We start from the raw sequence: 23,934 nt of genomic DNA on the forward strand, positions 1-23,934 counted from the left end.
AAAAGGCTTCTTTTTATTTCCTTTCTCACTTTTTTCTTTGCTATCTGTCTCGCTGATACTCTCAGAGCGCCTTTCTCTGATTTTTGTGAGCTTAAAGTGTCTTCGTTTTCTTATTCTGAGTCGGATAAGTTGGTTAAATTTGGGGCATCACCTGTTTCTACTTGTCTTGCATTTTTTTCCTTCTTGTTTTCATTCTCTGCATCTTTGTTTGTTTCTTCCTCTTCCATTTCTATCTCTGGCTGCAACTGGGGTTCTATCGACTGCGTGATGTGGGTGCTCCCTGTGTTTTGTGTCACTGCAAAAAGCCACTCTGGATTGTAATTATCTAAAGGGTCTTCCTTGGTGTCTTGGGTGTCCCCTTGTGTGCCAGTTAAGTCTATTGTGACTACCTCCACTGTCTGATCTACTATCAGGTTTGTTTCTGTTTGATATTCTTCTGGTGTTTCCTGTACTGTTTGTGTGGGTGTTTGGATCTCATCTTTCTCTATCTGTGGAGTTTGTTGTATGTGTGGTGTTGTATTTTGTGTGCTTTCACTATCTGTATTTTGTTTGTTTTCAGTTTCTCTAATTTTTGTGCTTTCTTCTGCCTGCTTTGTTTTTTCTGTCTCAGGGTTTTTTTTTCTGGTTTCCCTTTTCTGCTACTTGTTCTGTGTATTTAGGCATATCTCTATTGGGACAGTTTTTGTACAGGTGGTTGTTTCCCCCATATAGATTACATTTTCTGGGGGCTTTACAGTCCTGTGCCATGTGTCCCTTTTTCCCACAGTTCCTGCATATGTCTCCTGGGCACCACTCTTTAGTGTGTCCAAATTGTACGCATGCCCTGCAAAAGTTTGGTTGTCCTGGGTAGTAAAGGAAACCTCTATTGGGCCCTATTGAGAAGTTGAGGGGGGGGTGTTTTATTCCTCCTATTCCTTCCTCATCTGCTTCCAGGGTGACCATGTACCTGCGCTTTCCATTCCAGATGCCCCACTCATTCTTTAGTTCACTACCTCCCCTTACAGTCTGGCAGTACCTGCGTAGGAAATTGGCAATTTCTGTTGGGGATGCGAAGGGGTTGTACATATGTACGGTTATAGGTATTTCTCTGGGTGTGGACAGGGGGGTGATGTTGTATCCTTCTAATTCCTCTTTATCTTTATAGCAATTTAGGTTAAACAAGCATTTGTGGTACATTGTCTCATTGTCAAAAGTGACATCAAAAAGCCCTCTAATTCTGAAGTCTTGTAGGCATTTTACTGCTGTGGGATCTATATCTAAAACCTTTTGAAGACTGTGTCCATTAAATGGGTGAGGTTCCTTTTGTGTTTTGCCTCATCCTGGATTTCAAACCTAACTGTGTTCCTTATACCTGTGGGTGTTGCTTGTCCTGTCGCGTTTCTTGCTGTTCCTCCTGCGCGATTTCCTCCTGCTGCATTCGCGTAGCTTTTGGGGTTCTCCATGTTAGGTTGTGTGCCCCCTGGCCGAGCACCTGCCGGTGCGCCTGGGGGCTCACTGATTTTGGCTTTCTCTTCCCCTGTGTGGAATTGGTGGGGTTCTTAGGCTGGCAGAAAGGTGCGTGCCCCTAGGCCGTGCACCAGCCGGTGCGCCCGGGGGCTCGCGGTATTTCCTCTTTGTTTCTTTGGTAGGCGTGCCCCCTGGCCGAGCAATTTGAAGTGCGCCCGGGGGCTCGCGTTTTTGGTCTCTTTTTGGCTCTTTTATGTGTCTGGGCGTGCCCCCTGGCCGAGCTCTGTGAGAGCACCTGGGGGCTCGCTTTGTTTCCCATCTTTTCCTCTCGCTAGGGGGCGCTGCTGCGTTGTTTTCTGGCTCAGCCCTCGCAAAGGGGCCTGAGCAGCTCTTCTGGCGTGCCCCCTGGCCGTGCACAAGCCTGTGCACCGGGGGGTTCGCGTTTTACCCTCGTTTGTGTGTGTCAGTGCGTGCCCCTGGCCGAGCTCTGGAGAGAGTGCCTGGGGGCTCGCTTTACTGTTTTGCCGCTTTTCAGTTTCTGGGGGGAGCCTGTGAGTGCTCCTGGGATCTTCGGTGACCAGCTGTTGTTTTAGCCGGCCTGCGTGCCCCCTGGCCGAGCACCAGCCGAGTGCTTTGGAGTCTCCCAAGGCTGAGCACCAAGGGGGTGCACCCGGGGTCTCTCCAATGAAATTGTGTCCGTTTAAGCCTTGGCGAGGCTTTTCCCGGTTTTCGCGGGGTATTCCCGAGCCGAGCACCGCTGGTGCGCCCAGGATTTACCCGCTGTCTCCGCTTTTCCCGCCGCCCCTGTAGTGGCCTCCCCTGGCTCACCTGTGTCCTGACCGATGTCAGGGGTTCCTATTTGGGGTGGGAACGTGGTTTTGTCCGTGAGTAGCCCCGGGCCGTGCACTATCCCAGTGCGCCGGGGGTCACTCGAAATTATCTCCTGGCCACGCAGCTATGTGCGGGCCTCTGGTCAGCTTTAGAGAGGCTTCCCCTTCACCCCCCGAGTTTCTGGTCATCAGCTGGGCCCCGGACAAGCCGGGGTGCCGCAGCCCGTCCCTCCACTCGGGTGGATCCAGGTATCTCTCTGGATGTAGGTTTCTGCCTAGTCAGGACAAGAACCAGGATTCACGCAGCCTTGCCATGGACAAGCCGTGGAGCGAAGGCCCAGTGTCCCCCAGGTGTCCCTCGAAGGAGGTCACCTCGGCTTTTACCTTTCTGCCCTCGGTCACGCAGCCTTGCCACGGACAAGCCGTGGAGCTAAGGCCCAGCAACCAAAGGGTTTCTAGGAGTCAAGCGCCCTCTAGCTATTCACAAGCGTATTTCTACACTTGATCTTAGCCAGAAGGCCGAGAAGCGATAACCAGAATGGTGCCAGAATTAACGCCTCCCGAAGAAATCCACCTGGCTGACCCGGACCGGGGTCTTCCCTTGCACCGTCGCTGGACGCCCTTTCGCTTCTTTTTCAGACTCCCAGCAAGAGCTCATCATGTGCCGGTGGAAAGGAGGCCCCGGCCCCAGGCCTTATCCCGGCTCCCAGAGTCCTCCTGGGCTGTCGATTCATTAAGCCTCACTTAGCATACCCACGTTGTCCTCTCTCTAGTATTTGCATGCCCCGCCCCTTCCTGCGCACTGCTTCCAACCGGCTGGCCAGAAAGCCTGGCAGCCAGGGGATGCTGGGAATCAGCCCAGGATGCCCTGGACAGCTCCCTGACCAGAAATGGCCGGCCCCTGGCCCCTCGCCCTCGCTTGCCGGGGACACTACTCCCCTGCAGCCTAAGGCCTATAGATAAGGCGTGGCCGTTCGAGGACGGGCAGAGAAGGAAAAGGACTCTGTATTTTTCTTCTTGCTCAGAGAAGCCAAGGGCAGTGTCCACTTCCCTGCCTGCCTGCCTCCCTCCATCCTACTGACTTGCTGGGAACCTTCTTCCAGTGAAATGGATCCAAAACCAATGAAACTCTGCTGCTGGAAAAACAGTCTTATTCCGACGTTTGTCTCTTTTCAAAGTGCAGCGTCTGGATGGAGAAGGGGAGAAAAAAAGAAAGATTTTTTTTATTTGTATTTTTTTCGTAAATGCGAAAAATGAATGAATAAATAAATAAATAAATAACGCACGGCCCCGGTGCGGCAAATAAGTCCAATAAATACATAAATAAGGCAAGACACGGTGACCAGTTTGCTTTTATTCACATTCACACGCAAACACAATAGCGCCACTTTACACGGTTTGGTAGTGAAGCGCTACTCTCGTTTTCTCGTCTATTTTTCAACAGCATTGTTTTCCCCGGGTGGGGAAGTGCACCATTCCTGGAGGTACTGCAATACCAGGTTGATGCGTGGAGTGGACAGAGCAAGCTCCTATTCCATCTCCCTGTTCCAAAAATCAATTTAATATATGGTCCCCAGATAGAGGACGTATCAGATATTAAACTGATAAGAACAGATTTTTTTTTCTTTTTTTTTAAGTTTCAACAGGCTTTATTTAAAACTTTACATATTTACATGTTAGCCAATCCAATATGGTGGCATCATTTTGGATTTTGCATTCATGTTAGAGACGCAGCTCCGTCATGTGCAAAATGAACATCGAGATTATTTTATTTGCTTATTGCACAGATTCATTTACTGGCTATGGTTTATTAGTCTTGACCAGTCTTTTTGTTTCCAGTTGTCAAGTGCCCATTCTTGTCCATTCCTTCTTACATCTACAAATCCATATGTTTGCACTTTGTCAAGTGCCATTTTGATGCATTCTTCGGGGCAGATTTCTTTGTGTTTGAATAGTTTTAGGTTTCTGGAGGACCACAGGCTTTCTTTGATACAGTTTATCAGTCTCCACAGTGTTTCCTTTTTCTCCTTTGGGCATGACATGCCAATACCATATAGGATAAGTTCGTAGGAAAGTGATGATTGTTTGCTGATTCTTTTGATGAGTTTCCCCGTTTTCTTCCAGATTTCCTGCGCAAAGGAACAGTTCCATAGGAAGTGGAGGATGGTCTCTTCTCCGGCACATGTTGATCTGGCGCATTTTGAGTCTTTGGCTAAGTTTCTCTTGTGTTGAAATGCCTTTACTGGTAGGCATTGTGTTACTGCCATCCATGCAATGTCTTTTTGGTGGTTGGATAGGCATTTGTTGCTTGTCTGTTCCCATACTGTTTTTGATTGACTTTCTGTTAAGTTGTTGACTATGGCGATTGGTTCAGCGTCTTTGAGTTCGCGTTTCCAAGAATTCGTTTCAACACAGGCTTTGAGGTCAATGTCTTTCGTTCTGCAATGTTCAATGATTGTCTTAAAATGTTCAAAGATCTCTGGTGTTGAAAAACAGTGGGGGGTCGTGTTCTTGTAGTGTACCAGATCATACTTTTTCAACATTGAGGCGGTTGAGTAGGTGATGTAGTCCGCTACAAATCTGTTTTTTCTTTATAGGGCATTCATGCATAAGTGCAGGTACTTTGAGGACAAAAACATTTTTAAGTTGGGAACATCTTTTCCCCCTTTCTCCTTAGGTTTATACATGTGCTCTCTCTTGAGTTTCTCCATTTTGGAATTCCAAACAAAGTTGAAAATCATTTTTTGCAGGCTATTTAGCATTACATTTTTTGGTGGAAACACCACCGCAAGGTACAGCAGAATAGGCAATACAATAGCTTTAATAATCAAAACTTTACCTTCCATGGAAAGGTTTCTTAACTTCCAAAAGTAACATTTCTTTAATATTTTCTCCTTTATTGGTGGCCAGTTTTGTTCCCCAGCTATATCTGTACTGAAATGGACCCCTAGTATTTTAACGGGGTCTCTTGTGATTGTGACCGGGGTTTTTGCCAGGTTGTCCCATTGGCCAATGACCATGCAGACCTATTTGTCTTTGTTTATTTCTAGGGCAGAGGCTTTGGTGAAGGAGGAGGTATGTGTGATGACTCTGTTTACTTCTTGAGCGTCATTACAGAAAATAGTTACATCGTCCATGTAGCTGGTGCATTTAACTCTCTTCCCTTCCCCTCCTGGGACAAAATGTCCTTTGATGTTTGGGTCCTGTCTGATTTTATTTAGGAGAGGTTCAATGGCACAAATGAAGAGGGCTGGTGATAGCGGGCATCCCTGTCTTACCCCAGATCTGATTTGGATCTTCTCTGTTAGTGACCCATTGATCAGAATTTGGCTAACTGCATCTTTGTATAGTGACTGGATAATACCTGTGAAGGAAGAGGGGATGCCCATTTTCTCAAGGACTCTAAAGAGGAATTTGTGTGAGATGTTATCAAAGGCCTTTTGTAGGTCTAAGGACAGGATGCCCAAGGGTTGGTTATGTTCTACAGCGAGCCTGATTGTTTCCCTTGTTGTCATAAGGCTGTCCCATACCTTCCTTTGGGGGACTGCGCAGGATTGATCTTCATTTATAAGCGAATTTAGAACTCTTTTCAGTCTGTTTGTTAACACTTTTGTCATTAATTTACTGTCCACATTCAGTAATGAGATGGGCCTCCAGTTTTTTAGGTCTTCTTTCCTACCTTTCTTGTATATTAGGGAGATAACTCCTTTAGAAAAGGATGGGGGGGAAAGCCTTTGTCTCCATGCATTCCTTTATCATACTCATGAAGTCTGCGCATAGTGTTGGCCAAAAGGTTTTGTAAAATTCCCATGGGAGGCCGTCCTCTCCAGGGGAGGAAAGCGGGGCGCATTGGGATAGTGCTCCCAGGAATTCTTCTCCATCTAGGGGGGTTTGTAGGTAGGTTTGTTCTTCTTGTGATAGAGTTTTTTCAATGGAGGCTAGGTAGTTTGAGCCTTCTTGTGATGTTATGGCTTTCTCTTTATATAGGGTGTTGTAGTAGTCTTGCACAGTGTTCTGTATGTTTGTTCTGCCTTTTTGTAGTATTCCTTCATTATTCCAAATTTCATTCATTTCCTTGTGTGTGTGGTTGCTCTTTTTGAAAAAGAATCTTGTGCATTTTTCGTCTTCCTTGAAGATCTTGACCCTTGAGTTGAAGATAGTTTGTTTGCCTCTTTCTGTAAACCATTTTTTGAGCTTGTGTTGGGATTCTTGGAGTTCTTCTGCTACATCTACTCCTGCATCTTTAAATTTTTCCAGGTGGTGTAATTTGTCTTGGATAGATTGGTATAATTCTCTTTTTTCCTGGGCTTTTTGTTGCCTTGCGTTGATGAAGAAGGTTTTGCTCTTTTTCTTCACCCATTCCCACCATTTAGCTTTGGATATGAAATTTTGTTGTGCATTGCGCCATACTTCGTATTCTTTTTTGTAATTTGTGACCACCTCTTCCTCTTCTAGGATGGATGTGTTGAGCTTCCATGTCCCTGGGCCTTTGCTGTGGTCAAAGTGAAGCCTGCAGTTTATGAGAAGGGTTTCGTGGTCTGTGAGAGCGCTGGTCTCTGTGTGTGCACTGACATAGGAGATTGAATTGGAGGCAAAAACAAAGTCTATTCTGGAGGATGTGTCTCCTTTGTCTGACTTCCATGTCATTCCTGAGCCTTTAGGGTTGTTCTCTCCATAGAGGTCTTTTAAAGAGAGGTCTTGCGCTATTTTCAGCCATGTTGTGGAAGATTTGTCTAGTTTGTAGTCTGTGCTGGTGCCTTTCCTGTCTTTCGGGTGCATTATGCAGTTGAAGTCTCCTACAACAACAAATGTGGGTGTAGTCCCTGTCAGGAAGAAGGAGGTGTTTTCAAAAAGTTCAATTCTTCCATTCTTATCTGTAGGTGCATATATGTTGCATATTCTGAGGTGTTGTTCTCTTGTTTTAAAGTTCACCATTAGGGATCTTCCTGGGCTTATGTTTGTTTCACTGGTGAAAAGGATGTCCTTGTTTTTGCATAGTATGGCCATGCCTGCGTTCTTGTTTCCTCCACCTGACCATGCGGAGGGTCCTTCGTGCCATTCTTTGGCATAACTTTGGTAGTTCTGCATTTTGGGTAGGTTGCATTCTTGAAGACAAATGATGTCTGCTTTGATAGTTCTGCAATGCTCTAGGATGGCGGCTCTTTTGACAGTCTGTTTCATTCATCTGACATTTAGAGTTGCTATTGTGAGTTCTCTTGGGGTATCCATCAAAAAAGGTAGGGGTTGTGTGTACTTTCTTATTTGTTGCTTGCTTCCAGTTTTGTCCCGGACTGTGTTTCTTGATTTTGTGCATGTATCTCCTCTATGCTCCCTAACCAGGGGTAAGACACAAAAAGGTTTTCTTTTGTCTGTTGCTGGAGGGTGGATTTGGAGGTTTCATTCTTGTTTGGAGGGTTCTCCATCTCTGGGTCTGGGAGGTCAGATAGAGGTGCGTAGCGGTTCTTGTTTACGTTTGTAGCTTTTTTCTTTGTTGTGGTTGATATTTTTTTTTCCGTTTTCTTTTGGTTTCTTGTTGTTCTGTTCTGGGGTTTTTCTTCTTCTTCTTCTTCTCCTTTGGTTTTGGCTTTGGTAACTTTGTTGCTATTCACTTTTTCCCATTTCTTGGGGAAGGGTTTGAGAATTTGTGGTGTTGCTTCTATGTTTGACTCTGATTCTGTGTCTGATTCTTCTTCTAGGACGGAGGGGGTTTGTGTATCTTCTTGGATCAGGGTAGGGGTTTCCATCTCTCCAGAAGATATTTCTATTTGGGTACTGGGAAGCTCTTCTTCTTGTGTCTCTGGGACTGCTGAGGTTGTTTGGGAAAGAGGGAGGGCTTCTATTTGGTCTTCTGGTTGAACCTCCTCTTTTTCTATCACTTCCTCATATAATGGTTGATCTTGTAGGAAAACTTGTAATATCTCATCTGTTTCCGTGGTTTCTGGCTTTTTGTTTTTGTTTGTTTCTGTGTCATTATCTAGCCCAGGTTTTTCGTTTGTTTTCTGTGTCTGGGGGGGAGGGGGTCTTCGTTGTGTTGGTTTTGCTGTTTTCTTGCTGTTGCGCAAGGGGAGGGTGTTGTTGTGAGGTAGCGTTAGGGATTATGATAGACGCATAATTGGTCTTGGGTGGTTGTGAGTCTTTTGTTTGGCTTTTTAGGAGGTCATACATTTTCTCTCCCCAGATTGTTTCCTTGTCGCTTGCTGCTGATGCATAGGATTTTCCTCTATCAGGGCAGTTCCAGTACAGATGGCTTGTCAAACCACATAGGTTACATTCCTTTGGGACTGGGCATTCGTGTGTGGGGTGTGAGTCTTGTCCACAGTTGCGACACCCATTATGTGTGCATTCTTCTTTGCTGTGTCCAAACTTTCTACATTTCCTGCAAAATATTGGTTGCCCTTGGTAGTACAGGTATCCATTGTTTGGTCCTATGGAAAAGGTGTTAGGTAAGTGACAGACCCCTCCAAGGCCTAGTGGGTCTCTTTTTAGGGTTACTGTAAACTTTCTACGCCCATTCCACACCCCCCATTGGTTTCTAATTTCCATCCCTCCTCTTACCCTGGAGCAGTATCTTTGCAGAAAGTTGTCTATTTCCCATGGGGAGACCCAGGGGTTATACATGTAAACATATACAGTGATTTCCGTGGGTGCGGCTAGTGAGGTAATTTTATAGCCCTTTGTCTTTTCAGAGTTAAACATCACATTTTGCATAAAAGTGCTACATGTTTCTTCCTTTGTAAAGGTAAAGTCATAGACTCCCTGTTTGTTATATTCAGCCATGCGTTTTAGGTCTCTGGCTTGCACATTGAATTCCTTAATTAATACTTCATTCATCAGAATTTTAAGGTGGTCTTTCAAGATTTCCCCTTCTACTTCAAATCTTACAGTGTTTTTGGTTGAATCATCTGTGCGCGCTGCGTTGGCCGCATATTTTGGGCTATTGTTGGTGGCCATGTCTAGGGGGATGTTAGTTAACCCCTTCCATGCTCATGACGGAACGGTTCCGTCATGAGCTACGGTTGAGCTGTGCTCATGACGGAACCGTTCCGTCACGACCACACCCATTTTTATTACGGCCCAGCACCGGAGGGGGAATCGCGGTCGCGCTGAAAAGGTTAAGGGTGTGGGGGCGTTATTTAAACACACGTTTTTAGAGCATTCCTAAAGACTTGCAGCTAGTCACGTTACTTTGTAAATTATTTCAAACATTGTAACAATCTAAAAAAACCACTTGTAGCCTATTTCTAAAAGAGCCTTATAAATTTGTCTTACAGCCTTGTACACATTTTCAGCATTTGCAATGATTTTAAAAAAACAATTTTGTATCCTGTTTCTAACCCTTTGCAGTATTCATATGTAAAACTGTACCAAAAACTTTGTCAGACTTTTGCAATAATAAACGGTCAAGAGTAAGTCCCTTGGGCTTTTCGCATGCGCTTTGACCCGTGTTAAAGTGTCATTGGGCCAGGGTGGCACCTTGGTTAAAGTCTGGTACCTTTAGGGTCAAGGGAAAAAAGGGGGGGGGTGTTCCTTGCACCCTTTTAGTTGTCTGGGTGGTGACGCTGGTGCTGGCCTGGGCCTCGGGGGGGGGCTCTGGCCGTGGAGGGGGCCCCCAGAGGGTGAGGGCTCAGACTCACCTTATCTGTGGGGCGTTATTTTCACTGTGGGCTGGCCTCTGTGGTGGCCGCTGGATAGCAGCTTTCTCCGTGTTCTGTCGGCGGGTGCACTCGGGTGCGGGGACTAGGCTGGACCTTGCAGGGATGCTTGGCAGCCGCTGGGTGGAGAGAGGAGAGCACAGCTGTTCTTTGAAGCAGGCAGCCAGGTCGTGTTTCCGCTGGGGGCAAGGTGGTCGCTGGGTGGCAGCTGTCCCTGTGCTCTGTCGTTAGTTGCACTTGTGTGCGGGGACAGGCTGGACCTTGTACAAGGTTGCTTGGTGGTTGCTGGATGGTGAAAAAAGAAGGCGGGGGCAGCTGTTCTTTCAAGCGAACAGCCGGTCCGTTTTTTGCTGGGAGAGGAAAACCTTGAAAACTCGGTGGTGAGGGTCCGTTTTGTCCTGGACCTCACTGTGGCGACTGCATTCAGGGGGGCGCACGATTCCTGGACTGTGCAGGGGAAACCAGCTGCTCCGATGGCCCTCGGTGCCGGGTGGGAGGGCAGGTGATTGGGCTTTGTTCCTCTGGCGATCGGCTTGGTTTTTGCGGGATCCGGGTGCTCCGGACGTGAGGGAGGCCCAGGGGGGGTTGTGAGGAGGAGTGGGAGGTCCGCGCTGTGAAGTAAAGGGGGGGTGCAGACTCACCTTGGATAAAGGGCTGCTTCTTTCTTTCGCGTGGGAATCGTTTCCTGGATGCAATATCGGTGCTCGCCGCCGGGTGGTGTCAGCGAGCAGATCACACGAGGCAGAGGATCTGGGAGCCGGTGTGCTCTTCCCACGGCGCAGCTCAGCCCACGAGAGTCACAGGCGTGGGTGCGGGCGCGAGCAGGGGCTTGTGGGTGGTCTGGTGTCTTGTGCTTTTGAATGCGCAGGTTGAGTCTGCCCTTGCGATTTCAGCTCCTCGCTGGTGTCGGCTTTGTCTACCCCTCCGCTCCGGGGGAGGGGGGAGCGTCTCGGCGCCTCGCAGGTGGCACCCTCTGTGTGCCAAGACAGGAAGAAGAAAAAGATCGGCGAGCAAAACACGTTGGTGAGGACCTCGGCTCTCACTGCTCCACCTGGGTGTTTGGACCTCTTATGGGCGTCCGCTCGATTGCGCTGGTCGGGCCAAAGGATGGTCGAGACTGGAGCGGATGCTGAGCTCCTCCGGTGGAGAGCAGGTCCGGCGGGTCAAAGGGCAGCAGGCTCGTCACGATGCGGTGGTGCAGGTGTGCTCTCTGGGGGTGGGCGGAGCTCGGCCAGCCGGCTGGCTCCTGGTCGCGGTGGAATGGGAGAGGCCCTCGTCCGTCCCTACAGCTATGTGTAGTGACCAGTCCCGATGCGTCAGGTGTCCCTAAGGTTTGGTTTCCCCAGGTAGTGCAGCTTCGCTCCGGACAAGCCAGATACGAGTCCCAGCCCCTTGGGTGACCGCCCCCTAGTTCTCTCTGGACCCCTCCTCCCTTCGGCAAGCAGCCTGGCCTCGGACAAGCCAAGGAGCGCAGGCCCAGCACCTTCAAGTGTTGGGGATCAGAGTCAACCTCCCACCTAGACCCCCAGACTAGGCGAACCTAACCTGTTGATCTTAGCCAAAAGGCCAAGAAGTGATAACCAGAATGGTGCCACAATTAACGCCTCCCGAAGAAATCCACCTGGCTGACCCGGACCGGGGTCTTCCCTTGCACCGTCGCTGGAAGCCCTTTCGCTTCTTTTTCAGACTCCCAGCAAGAGCTCATCAGGTGCCGGTGGAAAGGAGGCCCCGGCCTCAGGCCTTCTCCCGGCTCCCAGAGTCCTCCTGGGCTGTCGATTCATTAAGCCTCACTTAGCATACCCACGTTGTCCTCTCTCTAGTATTTGCATGCCCCGCCCCTTCCTGCGCACTGCTTCCAGCCGGCTGGCCAGAAAGCCTGGCAGCCAGGGGATGCTGGGAATCTGCCCAGGATGCCCTGGACAGCTCCCTGACCGGATATGGCCGGCCCCTCACCCTCGCTTGCCGGGGACACTGCTCCCCTGCAGCCTAAGGCCTATAGATAAGGCGTGGCCGTTCGTGGCCGTTCAGGGATGGGCGGGGCGGGCAGAGAAGGAAAAGGACTCTGTATTTTTCTTCTTGCTCAGAGAAGCCAAGGGCAGTGTCCACTTCTCTGCCAGCCAGCTAGCCTCCCTCCCTCCCCGCTCCCTCCCTCCCTCCCTCCCTCCCTCCCTCCCTCCCTCCCTCCATCCTACTGACTTGCTGGGAACCTTCTTCCATTCGTTCCCCAGTGAAATGGATCCAAAACCAATGAAACTTTGCTGCTGGAAAAACAGTCTTTTTCCGACGTTTGTCTCTTTTCAAAGTGCAGCGTCTGGATGGAGAAGGGGAGAAAAAAAGAAAGATTTTTTTTATTTGTATTTTTTTTGTAAACGCGAAAAATGAATAAATAAATAAATAAATAACGCACGGCCCGGGTGCGGCAAATAAGTCCAATAAATACATAAATAAGGCAAGACACGGTGACCAGTTTGCTTTTATTCACATTCACACGCAAACACAATAGCACCACTTTACAGGTTTTGGTAGTGAAGCCCTACTCTCGTTTTCTCGTCTATTTTTCAACAGCATTGTTTTCCCTGGGAGGGGAAGTGCACCATTCCTGGAGGTACTGCAATACCAGGTTGATGCGTGGAGTGGACAGAGCAAGCTCCTATTCCATCTCCCTGTTCCAAAAATCTATTTAATATATGGTCCCCAGATAGAGGACGTATCAGATATTAAACTGATAAGAACAGATTTTTTTTTTTTGTCCTACCCGTCACACCCTCAGTCAGCAGGTCTGGCCAGTCTGCCACACCTGCCGGCCTCGCCCTTCAACCGAGCCGTCTCGCCTGGCCTACTTGCCCAGGGGGTACTAGGCATAGCTTATCTTTTCAGCTAACCCCGGTCTGTCCTGCTACTACCTCCATCCAGCAGCCAACCAGCTCAGCTGAAAGCGGGGAACCAATCCGCAGACAGACATTAGCTGGTTGGCCTTTTGCCGGTCAGACCTAGAAGGGTTTGCCTGGACAGGGAGGCAACTTAGCCTTCCACCCATGCCGTTCGGCCCTGTCGTTCCATCCAAGATCATCAGCCCGGTTGTCAGCCCAAGCCGGTCGGCACAGCAGCCCAGTCTCGCCTGCTGACCTACAGAAAAAAAATCGCCATTCAGCCGGCCTGCCAGTCAGCCCCCTTAGGGGTGCCTGCCCAACAATCCAGCATGCCAGGCTACTAAAAACGTTAAGACATCACTGTCATATGCGTTATGACATTTCTGTCATATTTCGTTTATTATTGGGAATATCATTGACACACGAAGTTCAATGAAGACATCCCAACTGACCGCCCTCCCCTAGGGGAGGCAAGTGAAACTACACTTGATCTTAGCCAAAAGGCCGAGAAGCGATAACCAGAATGGTGCCAGAATTAACGCCTCCCGAAGAAATCCACCTGGCTGACCCGGACCGGGGTCTTCCCTCGCACCGTCGCTGGACGCCCTTTCGCTTCTTTTTCCGACTCCCAGCAAGAGCTCAGCATGTCTGGGTGGAAAGGAGGCCCCGGCCTCAGGCCTTCTCCCGGCTCCCAGAGTCCTCCTCGGCTGTCGCCTCATCAGGCGTCACTTAGCATACCCACGTTGTCCTCTTTCTAGAATTTGCATGCCCCGCCCCTTCCTGCGCACTGCTTCCAGCCGGCTGGCCAGAAAGCCTGGCAGCCAGGGGATGCTGGGAATCAGCCCAGGATGCCCTGGACAGCTCCCTGACCGGAAATGGCAGGCCCCTGGCCCCTCGCTTGCCGGGGACACTACTCCCCTGCAGCCTAAGGCCTATAGATAAGGCATGGCCGTTCGCGGGCGGGGCGGGCAGAGAAGGAAAAGGACTCTGTATTTTTCTTCTTGCTCAGAGAAGCCAAGGGCAGTGTCCACTTCTCTGCCTGCCTACCTGCCTCCCTCCCTCCCTCCTTCCCTCCCTCCTTCCCTCCTTCCCTACTGACTTGCTGGGAACCTTCTTCCATTCGTTCCCCAGTGAAATGGATCCAAAACCAATGAAACTCTGCTGCTGGAAAAACAGTCTTAATCCGACGTTTGTCTCTTTTCAAAGTGCAGCGTCTGGATGGAGAAGCGGAGAAAAAAAGAAAGAATTTTTTATTTGTATTTTTTTTCGTAAACGCGAAAAATGAATAAATAAATAAATAAATAACGCACGGCCCGGTTGCGGCAAATAAGTCCAATAAATACATAAATAAGGCAAGACACGGTGACCAGTTTGCTTTTATTCACATTCACACGCAAACACAATAGCGCCACTTTACAGGGTTTGGTAGTGAAGCTCTACTCTCGTTTTCTCGTCTATTTTTCAACAGCATTGTTTTCCCTGGGTGGGGTAGTGCACCATTCCTGGAGGTACTGCAATACCAGGTTGATGCGTGGAGTGGACAGAGCAAGCTCCTATTCCATCTCCCTGTTCCAAAAATCAATTTAATATATGGTCCCCAGATAGAGGACGTATCAGATATTAAACTGATAAGAACAGATTTTTTTTTTCCTACCCGTCACACCCTCAGTCAGCAGGTCTGGCCAGTCTGCCACACCTGCCGGCCTCGCCCTTCAACCGAGCCGTCTCGCCTGGCCTACTTGCCCAGGGGGTACTAGGCATGGCTTATCTTTTCAGCCAACCCCGGTCTGTCCTGCTACTACCTCCATCCAGCAGCCAACCAGGCCAGCTGAAAGCGGGGAACCAATCCGCAGACAGCCATTAGCTGGTTGGCCTTGTGCCGGTCGGACCTAGGAGGGTTCACCTGGACATGGGGGCGACTTAGCCTTCCAGCCATGCCGTTCGGCCCTGTCATTCCATCCAAGGTCATCAGCCCGTTGTCAGCCCAAGCCGGTCGGCACAGCAGCCCAGTCTCGCCTGCTGACCTACGAAAAAAATCGCCATTCAGCCGGCCTGCCACTCAGCCCCCTTAGGGGTGACTGCCCAACAGTCCAGCATGCCAGGCTACTAAAAACGTTATGACATCACTGTCATATGCGTTATGACATTTCTGTCATATTTCGTTACGGTACCGTCACATTCATTCCGATTCCGAATCTCATTTCACCGTGCTGGGAATATCATTGACCCACGAAATCCAATGAAGACATCCCAGCTGACTGCCCTCCTTCTAGGGGAGGCATGTGATACTACACTTGATCTTAGCCAAAAGGCCGTGATAAGAACAGATTATTTTTTTTGTAAAAATATACTTTATTTAAAAATTTGGAGTGTGCAATTTACATTTCAACCAATCCCATAGGGTGGTAAACATTTTAACCTGTCTAGGTAATGCACGCAGGCATCTACCTAACGGTTTTCCATCAAGATATTTTTCAATTTGGAGAACACATTTATGCTAAAGTGTTTCCTTAATACATTCAAGTTACCCATTCTGCCAATTGCTTTTGTTTCCAGTCTTTTTCAGCTTTCTCTTTACCCATAAGTTTAATGTCTGAGTAGTAGTAAGTCATCAGTTTATCTAGGCATATATGAATGGCATCTTTAACAATCAGGTTTTTGTGTTTAAACATTACTAGGTTCCTTTTATCCAAAGGCTTTCTTTCCCAGCGCATAGTATCCTCCACAGTTTTCTGTCTTTATTTTTTGACAGGGGGGTTCCCAGGCCATAAAGAATTTGTTCATATGTGACAGTGTCAAGGTTTGTGATCCCCTTAATAAGTTTCTTCGTTTTACCCCAAAAAGCATTTGCAAATACACACAACCACAAAAAATGCATGACAGTTTCTTCTCCTGGGCAGTCCGATCTTGGGCATTTCATAGTCTTGGCCAGCCCTCTTTTGTGTTGGAAAGTTTTTACTGGAAGGGCATTGTTGACCGCCAGCCAAGAGATGTCCTTCTGGGTGTTGGTGATGTCCTGGTGGTTTACTTTTTCCCAGACTTTTTTGGAAAGGTTTCCTGATAAGTTGTTGACCATTTCCATTTTCTCCAGATATTCAATTTCTTTCTTTAGGAGTGTTCTGTTTCCCATGCAGTCAGTGTCTATTTCAAGTGTTCTCAGCATCTGCAGAAATGGCTGTAGACATGCATAGAGTTTGTGCGGGAAAAAGGCCACAGGTACTGTGTTGTCTCTTGGTAAAAGTTTATATTTGTGCAGGATGTCTCCTGCTCCATACCTGATGAAGTGGGCGGCCCAATTTCTTTTTTCCTTCACCGCATTCAGGCATAGGCAGAAGTACGTTGTGAAAATGTACAGGTACAAGTTAGGCACATTCTTACCACCGTTTGGTGTGTGTTTAAAAACGATTGTTCTTTTAACTTTTTCCATTTTGGAGTTCCATAGGAAGGTAAACAAACATTTCTGCAAGTGTCTCAGTGTTGATTTGTCTAGGGGAAAAATCATAGCAAGGTACAGTGTAGTATGACTGCTTTGATTACCATGACCTTCCCTGTCATGGATAGGGATCTCTTCTTCCACAAACCAAATTTTTGGTTGATTTTGCTTTGTATTGGGGGCCAATTCGCTTGTCCTTCTGTGTCCTCTGAAAAAAGGATGCCGAGTATTTTGGTTGGACTTTTAGTTGTTTTGACGTCCAGTTTAGCCAGTTGGTTCCAGTTCCCTATGGTGAGACATGTACTTTTTTCTAAGTTGAGGGCCAGCCCTGATGCTTGTGCGAAGATTTTTGAGTGAAGCAGTACTCTCTTGGCTGAGGAGGGGTCTGGGCACAGGACTGTGACATCATCCATGTATGCCACACATTTTGCTACCTCTCCCCTGGCTCCAGGGACGAAAATTCCTTTGATGACTTTGTCTTCTCTTAGTGTGGAAAGCAGGGCTTGTAGGGCGCAGATGAAGAGTGCCGGGGACAAAGGGCAGCCTTGGCGGACTCCTGATTTGATGTTTACTTTGGGTGAGAAGTTGCCGTTCACAAGAATCCTACTTGTTGCATTGGAGTACAACATTATGATAATTTTACAGAAGGAGGGGGGGAAACCCATTGTGTTTAAGACTTGGAACATGTAGTCGTGTGATACACTGTCAAAAGCTTTCTGTAGATCTAAGGAGAGTACCCCTAGGGTGTTTTTATCCTCTAGTGCTCTAGATATGGCATCTCTGATGGTGATAAGGCTGTCCTAGATCTTTGTCCCAGGAACCGCGCATGTTTGGTCTGGGTGGATGACAGACTTTAGGATTTTCTTCATTCTGTTTGTAATGCATTTACTTAAAATGTTGTTGTCGACATTTAAGAGGGTGATGGGTCTCCAGTTTTTGATGTCATTAGCCACACCTTTTTTGTGTATTAAAGTTACTGCCCCTTGGTTGAAAGAGGGTAGAAAGCTGTTGTTTTTGATCCCTTCCTCAATCATGGTGATGTAGTCCATTGCTATTTCCCTCCAAAAGGTCTTATAGAATTCCCATGGGAGTCCGTCTTGCCCTGATGAGGAGTTTTTGGGTGCTTTTTCTATAACTTCTAGGTATTCTTGTCCTTGTAGTGGCTTGTCTAGGTAGGTTTTTTCCTCTTGGGAGAGGCCCAGGTCATAGTGTGATAGTAGAGCGTCTCTAGCATTGGAGTCTGATTTTTTTGCAGCGAATAGGTTGTCATAGAATTGGTGTGTAATATTTACTATTTCTTCCTGGGCTGTTTGGAGGGTGTTTTGGTTGTCTTTGAGGCCCTCCATTGTGTGTGGTTCCTTTTTGCTTTGGTGAAGAAAAAGGAGTTGCATTTCTCATCTTGTTCGTATTGTAGGACTCGCGAGTTGAAAATGGTTTCTTTCCCTTTTCTCAGTAGCCAATTTTGTATCTTTGTTCTGGTTTCTCTAATGTCTTGTGTCACCTGGACTCCTGCATCTTTTAGTTCTATAAGGTGTGTTAGTTGTTCTTGTAGTTCAGAGAACTCCGCTCTTTTCCTTTTAGCTATTTCCCTGCCTTTTGCAGAGAAAAAAGATTTAGTCTGTGTTTTAACATTCACCCACCATTCCTGTAAGGTTGTGTAGTTTGATTTCTTTGTTTGTAGGTTCTTGTAGAGCTTTATATATTCATTCTGTGTTTCTAGATCCTGTAGGAGGGAGGTGTTAAGTTTCCAATATCCCCGTCCTTTTTTGTCTATGGTTGGGAGGATTATTTTTGCAATTAAGGTTTGGTGGTCACTAAGGCAACTATCTTCTAGGGATGCAGAATGACAGGTGATGTTTTCAGAAAGCAGGATGATCTCCATGTGAAACCTGGAGAGTTTGGGTTGTTGGTTCTATAGGCATCTTTCAAGTCCATGTTTCCCATAAGTTCTTTGAGCATTTTGGATGATTTGTCTAATCTGTAAGTTGTATTAGCTCCCAACCGGTCATTGCTTTTTAAGATGCAGTTAAAATCTCCCATCATGATGGTAGGGTTTGCTCCTATTATGAAGTGTTGTAGGCTTTCAAAGAGGTCGTATCACTCATTTTTGGTTGTGTGGCCATATATGTTACAAAGGCAGAAAAAAAGAAAGATTTTTTTATTTGTATTGTTTTTCGTAAACACGAAAAATTAATAAATAAATAAATAAATAACGCACGGCCCGGGTGCGGCAAATAAGTCAAATAAATACATAAATAAGGCCAGACACGGTGACCAGTTTGCTTTTATTCACACGCAAACACAATAGCGCCACTTTACAGGGTATGGTAGTGAAGCGCTACTCTCGTTTTCTCGTCTATTTTTCAACAGCATTGTTTTCCCCGGGTGGGGAAGTGCACCATTCCTGGAGGTACTGCAATACCAGGTTGATGTGTGGAGTGGACAGAGCAAGCTCCTATTCCATCTCCCTGTTCCAAAAATCAATTTAATATATGGTCCCCAGATAGAGGACGTATCAGATATTAAACTGATAAGAACAGATACTACACTTGATCTTAGCCAAAAGGCCGAGAAGCGATAACCAGAATGGTGCCAGAATTAACGCCTCCCGAAGAAATCCACCTGGCTCACCCGGACCGGGGTCTTCCCTTGCACCGTCGCTGGACGCCCTTTCGCCTCTTTTTCTGACTCCCAGCAAGAGCTCATCATGTGCCGGTGGAAAGGAGGCCCCGGCCTCAGGCCTGCTCCCAGAGTCCTCCTGGGCTGTCGATTCATTAGGCCTCACTTAGCATACCCACGTTGTCCTCTTTCTAGTATTTGCATGCCCCGCCCCTTCCTGCGCACTGCTTCCAGCTGGCTGGCCGGAAAGCCTGGCAGCCAGGGGATGCTGGGAATCAGCCCAGGATGCCCGGGACAGCTCCCTGACTGGAAATGGCCGGCCCTTCACCCTCGCTTGCCGGGGACACTGCTCCCCTGCAGCCTAAGGCCTATAGATAAGGCTTGGCCGTTCGTGGCCGTTCAGGGACGGGCGGGGCGGGCAGAGAAGGAAAAGGACTCTGTATTTTTCTTCTTGCTCAGAGAAGCCAAGGGCAGTGTCCACTTCTCTCCCTCCCTCCATCCCTCCATCCCTCCATCCATCCATTCTACTGACTTGCTGGGAACCTTCTTCCATTCGTTCCCCAGTGAAATGGATCCAAAATCAATGAAACTCTGCTGCTGGAAAAACAGTATTTTTCCGACGTTTGTCTCTTTTCAAAGTGCAGCGTCTGGATGGAGAAGAGGAGAAAAAAGAACGAATTTTTATTTATTTTTTAAACGCGAAAAAAAAAAAAAATACCGCACGCCCCGGAGGTACTGCAATACCAGGTTGATGCGTGGAGTGGACAGAGCAAGCTCCTATTCCATCTCCCTGTTCCATAAATCAATTTAATATATGGTCCCCAGATAGAGGACGTATCAGATATTAAACTGATAAGAACAGTTTATTTTTTTTTCAAAAACCTTTATTGAATAGATAAAGGCACAGATACAGAAATATACAATTTAAAAGACCAAAGTTACATCAAGTGGTCCATAGGAGATATATACAGATATGATGAGTAAATCTGGATGAAGGCACAGATACAGAAATATATAACTTTTAAAAGACCAAGGTTACATTAAGTGGTCTATAGGAAATACATACAGATATGATGATGAAAACTTTGTACACTACAAGCAGATAAATTTGGTGCGTTTATAAATGCCAATCCTGTTACAGCCCGGTGGCAAAGCAGACAAACAAAAACAAGCATATAAACAAGTTATTTAATCATAACTGTCCAGTTTTCTAGGTGACCCAACCCTCCCAGTTCTTAATTTGCCACAAGGTGTTGGCGTTGTCAATCCCTAAGGTGGCACGATCAACAGAAACATAGGTCATAACTTTATCCAAAAAAAGATTTCTGCATATTTTGGAGTCCATGTCCTTATGGAGAAAAAGAAACAGGTTCCTGGCATCCCATGAAGCCTCTTTGGCACAGTTCAACAGTCTCCAGGCAGTGGGAGGGCGCCGTTCAGAAATGTCCTGTCCATACAAAAGGGCGTTGAAAATCAAGGCAGCAATGCCAGCAATGTTTGAAAGAAAAGGCCGCAACAAAACCCAAAATTTCTTCGCTTAAAGACAACCCCACAGGAGATGGAAAATGGTTTCGTCGTGGCTGCATCTGGGGCGCGGACAACATGCTGTGGGGGCCAAACCTCTCCGATGTTCAAAAACATTTACAGAAAGGCATCCATGTGCGGCCATCCAAGCCAGGTCACGCTGACTGTGGGTAATGTCCCTGTGACCCACCATTTTCCAGACTCACACCAACTGAGCCCCAGTTACAACACCCAACAGGATCGGTTGCTCAGTTTTCCGAAGTTCGTTCTTTAGCCTGGTGGGGTGAATACAGATGTCCCTATCAAAAGTTTCTGTGTCCAAGGTCTGCAAAAAGGAACAAAGGTCTTTATAAAATGGTGGTGCATCGTGGGCCAAGGGAAAACAATTGGAAGGAGAAAAAAGTCCAAAACGCCGTATCCGTGCTCCTAGAAAATACTTGGTAAATAAGGCAGGAACAGATTTCAGATCATCAGCAGTGCGTGATACAACATAACATAATAATTTGGACAACAAAAAGGTTTTAAGGTCAGGTAAACTTTTACCCCCATTACTCCACTGTCGACAAACTTTATCTCTGCTAAGTTTCTCCATGCGAGAGTTCCATAAAAAGGTAAAAAACATTTTCAGAATTTTCTGGAAAGTGCGGTATTTGGGAGGAAAAACCATAGCAAGGTACAACAATAACGGAAATAAAACAGCTTTAATAACCAAAACTTTGCCTTCAAGCGTCAGCTTGCGCAAGGACCATAGGGAAAGCTTTTTTAATAATTTCGCCTGAAGTTCAGCCCAATTTCTCTCCTCAAACCCGCGAACCCCAAAGTAGACTCCCAGGATTTTAACAAGTTCCGAAGTAACGAGGACTGGTAAATTCGCCAGTCGATTCCAGGGCCCTGTAGTAAAACAAACATTTTACCCATGTTAAGACTCAAACCAGAATGTGACTGAAAAAGAGAGGCCTGTAACAGTGTCCTGCGGACAGAGGCAGCATTGGTACACAACACCGTGACGTCATCCATGTATGCCACAATTTTGTGCTGAATCCCCGAACCCCCAGGAACAAAAACCCCTTTAATGACTTTGTCTTGCCACAGTTTACACAGAAAAGGCTCTAATGCACAAACAAAAAGGATGGGTGACATAGGACACCCCTGACGGACCCCGGAAAGAATAGGAAAAGGAGCAGAAAAAAACCTGTTAATGTTAACTTTGCTGGAAGCACCATTGTAAAGAGCCTGTATCTTTTGAAGAAACGCAGGTGGAACTTTCATGCGTTTCAAAACTAAAAAAAGAAAATCATGGGACACTGTATCAAAGGCCTTGTGGAAATCGAGGCTGAGAACACCCAAAGGGAGAGTGCGTTCTTGATGATACCAGAGGGTATCCCGCAAGGTAACTAGACTATCCACAATTGTACGCCCGCGAATAGCACAAGCTTGATCCGGGCGTACACATGTATGCATGACAGTTCTCAAGCGACGTGCCAACCCTTTTGCCATCAATTTATCATCTACATTTAGGAGGGTAGTGGGTCTCCAATTGCCCAGCGATGTTTCATCCCCTTTCTTGATTATCAGAGAAATAACCCCAACAGAGAAATCTGTGGAAAAAAGGTAATTGGCAAACCCAGCATTTATCATAGCCATAGAATCAATACATATCAGACCCCAAAACTTTCTATAGAACTCCCAAGGGAGCCCATCGAGCCCTGGGCCAGACCTCCTAGGGGCGGACTGAAGTGCAACTAGAAAATCCTCACCATCAAATGGTTGGTCCAAGTGAGCGACTTGGGCCTCATCGAGACCACCCTCCAGGCCTGAACAATATTCTTCAAGGTCTGCATCGGTAGACAAGTGTTGTGGCAAAGCATAGAAATTGGAATAAAAATCAAATGCGATTCGCTGGCATCGGTCTACACCTTATACAACAGTCCCATTTTCCTCACGCAAATGCGTCAGGAGTTTTTGAGCAGATTTAGCCTTTTTAAAGAAAAAAGATGTACATTTCTCATTTTCTTGGTAATATTTGACCCGAGAATGAAAGATCGTGTCTCTGTTTCTACGGATCAACCAATTATTCATCGCAAGTGTGAGCAACCTGACCTAATTTTTGACATCCTTGCCTGCTTCCCCCAACTGATGTAGAAGACTAAGGCGGCGATAAAATTTTTGGAAAGCAGCCCAGGCAGCCCTACGCTTGAGCCGTCCTTGTTCCTGAAAGAAAAGCTTACTTTTATGTTTAACCCAACACCACCATTTGTAAATATTTGGAAACCTATTTTTTTGAACGGCCCATGCACCGTAACATTGAGCATATGATTTACAAATGTTATCATCCAATAAGAGGTCATTGTTCAGTTTCCAACAACCAGAACCATGTTGAGGTGTACCCGGAATGGTGATACCTATAGCCAACACTTTATGGTCTGAGAAAGGCACCCCAGTAAGACCACAGCTAGTTGCGTGCAAGGACTTGGAGGCAAACACAAAATCCAGGCGGGAGCAGGCGTTCCCAAGAGCCACCTCCCAAGTGAAACCTACCCCGGGCGGATGATACTTCCGGTAGGTGTCATAAAAATCTAAATCGTGAAGAAGGGACAACAAAAGTTTTGAGGTGACATCTAAAGTATAGCCGACCTGTGCACCCTGCCTATCCTTCATATGTAAAATGCAGTTGAAATCGCCCACAAGGAGCGCCTGTGTAGCACCTGGAAGAAAGGGTTTTAATACATGGAACAATTGCTCCCTCTCAGGCTTAGTAGCTGGAGCGTAAACAACACATAACCTGACAGGAAGGCCATCCATTAGAACTGATAACAGCATAGCACGCCCAGGCCAGAGGACCTTTTCGTCCGTGATTTGCCAATGCTTATTCCTAAAAAGGACTACAATGCCATCGTTTTTGTTTGCCCTCCGGACCAAGCCGAGGGTCCGTAAGGCCAGTAGCGCTGAAAAGAAAAATATTTTAGCTGATGAGGGATATAACATTCTTGCAAACAAATGACATCATAAGTGGATTGACCAAAATAATCCAAAACCATACGTCTACTTAAGTCGGTCCCCATACCCCGCACATTGCAGGAGGCAAGGGAAAGAGCCATGATACATAAAAGTAAGACAAGTGCCATAATGACATACAGTTCAAGATGCCACCCCTGAAACATCCCCTTCACACAAAGTCTGGACCTCAGTACCCTGGAGAGTGGATGCCGAGAACAAAGCCTCCAAATCTGGTGTAACTTCTAGGTCCAGTGCCAGACTATCAGTGATGTCCAGCACCTGGGCAACCTCCTGAAAAGCCTCCTCTGAGTCAGAGAGGCAAAGTAAGGGGTCATACCGCCCCACCTCTGAAAAATGATCCAGAGAGGAAACACGCTTTTGCTTGGAGCGTGTGGAAGGAATGGAGTCTTTCACTTGCTGTGAAGCACGGGATTTCCGCCTATTTGTGCTCCATCCACTATGTTCCATGGGTGACGTCTGTTCCTTGGCCACAACCGGTGGGGTCACATTCAACCCAAGGGATGCAACGGTCTTTTTCACCAATTTCACCATACGCTGCGGTT

The 23,934-nt window shown here is 47.1% G+C and overlaps 5 non-coding genes and 1 pseudogene across 5 annotated transcripts; all 6 read right to left on the reverse strand.

The window, feature by feature from the left end:
• Positions 1–3,738: 3,738 nt before the first annotated feature.
• LOC144764356 (U2 spliceosomal RNA) lies at positions 3,739–3,927 on the reverse strand. The gene has a single exon (XR_013596512.1). It is a non-coding gene; the product is annotated as a U2 spliceosomal RNA (small nuclear RNA).
• Positions 3,928–12,511: 8,584 nt separating this feature from the next.
• Positions 12,512–12,709, reverse strand: LOC144764379 (U2 spliceosomal RNA). The gene has a single exon (XR_013596526.1). It is a non-coding gene; the product is annotated as a U2 spliceosomal RNA (small nuclear RNA).
• A 433-nt stretch (positions 12,710–13,142) lies between these two features.
• Positions 13,143–13,314, reverse strand: LOC144764552 (U2 spliceosomal RNA; annotated as a pseudogene).
• A 970-nt stretch (positions 13,315–14,284) lies between these two features.
• On the reverse strand, positions 14,285–14,478 carry LOC144764381 (U2 spliceosomal RNA). The gene has a single exon (XR_013596527.1). It is a non-coding gene; the product is annotated as a U2 spliceosomal RNA (small nuclear RNA).
• A 4,141-nt stretch (positions 14,479–18,619) lies between these two features.
• LOC144764295 (U2 spliceosomal RNA) lies at positions 18,620–18,810 on the reverse strand. The gene has a single exon (XR_013596480.1). It is a non-coding gene; the product is annotated as a U2 spliceosomal RNA (small nuclear RNA).
• A 749-nt stretch (positions 18,811–19,559) lies between these two features.
• On the reverse strand, positions 19,560–19,747 carry LOC144764446 (U2 spliceosomal RNA). Its single transcript, XR_013596549.1, has one exon. It is a non-coding gene; the product is annotated as a U2 spliceosomal RNA (small nuclear RNA).
• Positions 19,748–23,934: the final 4,187 nt, after the last annotated feature.

Source organism: Lissotriton helveticus, chromosome 6 (genome assembly GCF_964261635.1).
Source record: "Lissotriton helveticus chromosome 6, aLisHel1.1, whole genome shotgun sequence".
In the NCBI taxonomy this organism is placed as follows: Eukaryota; Metazoa; Chordata; class Amphibia; order Caudata; family Salamandridae; genus Lissotriton; species Lissotriton helveticus.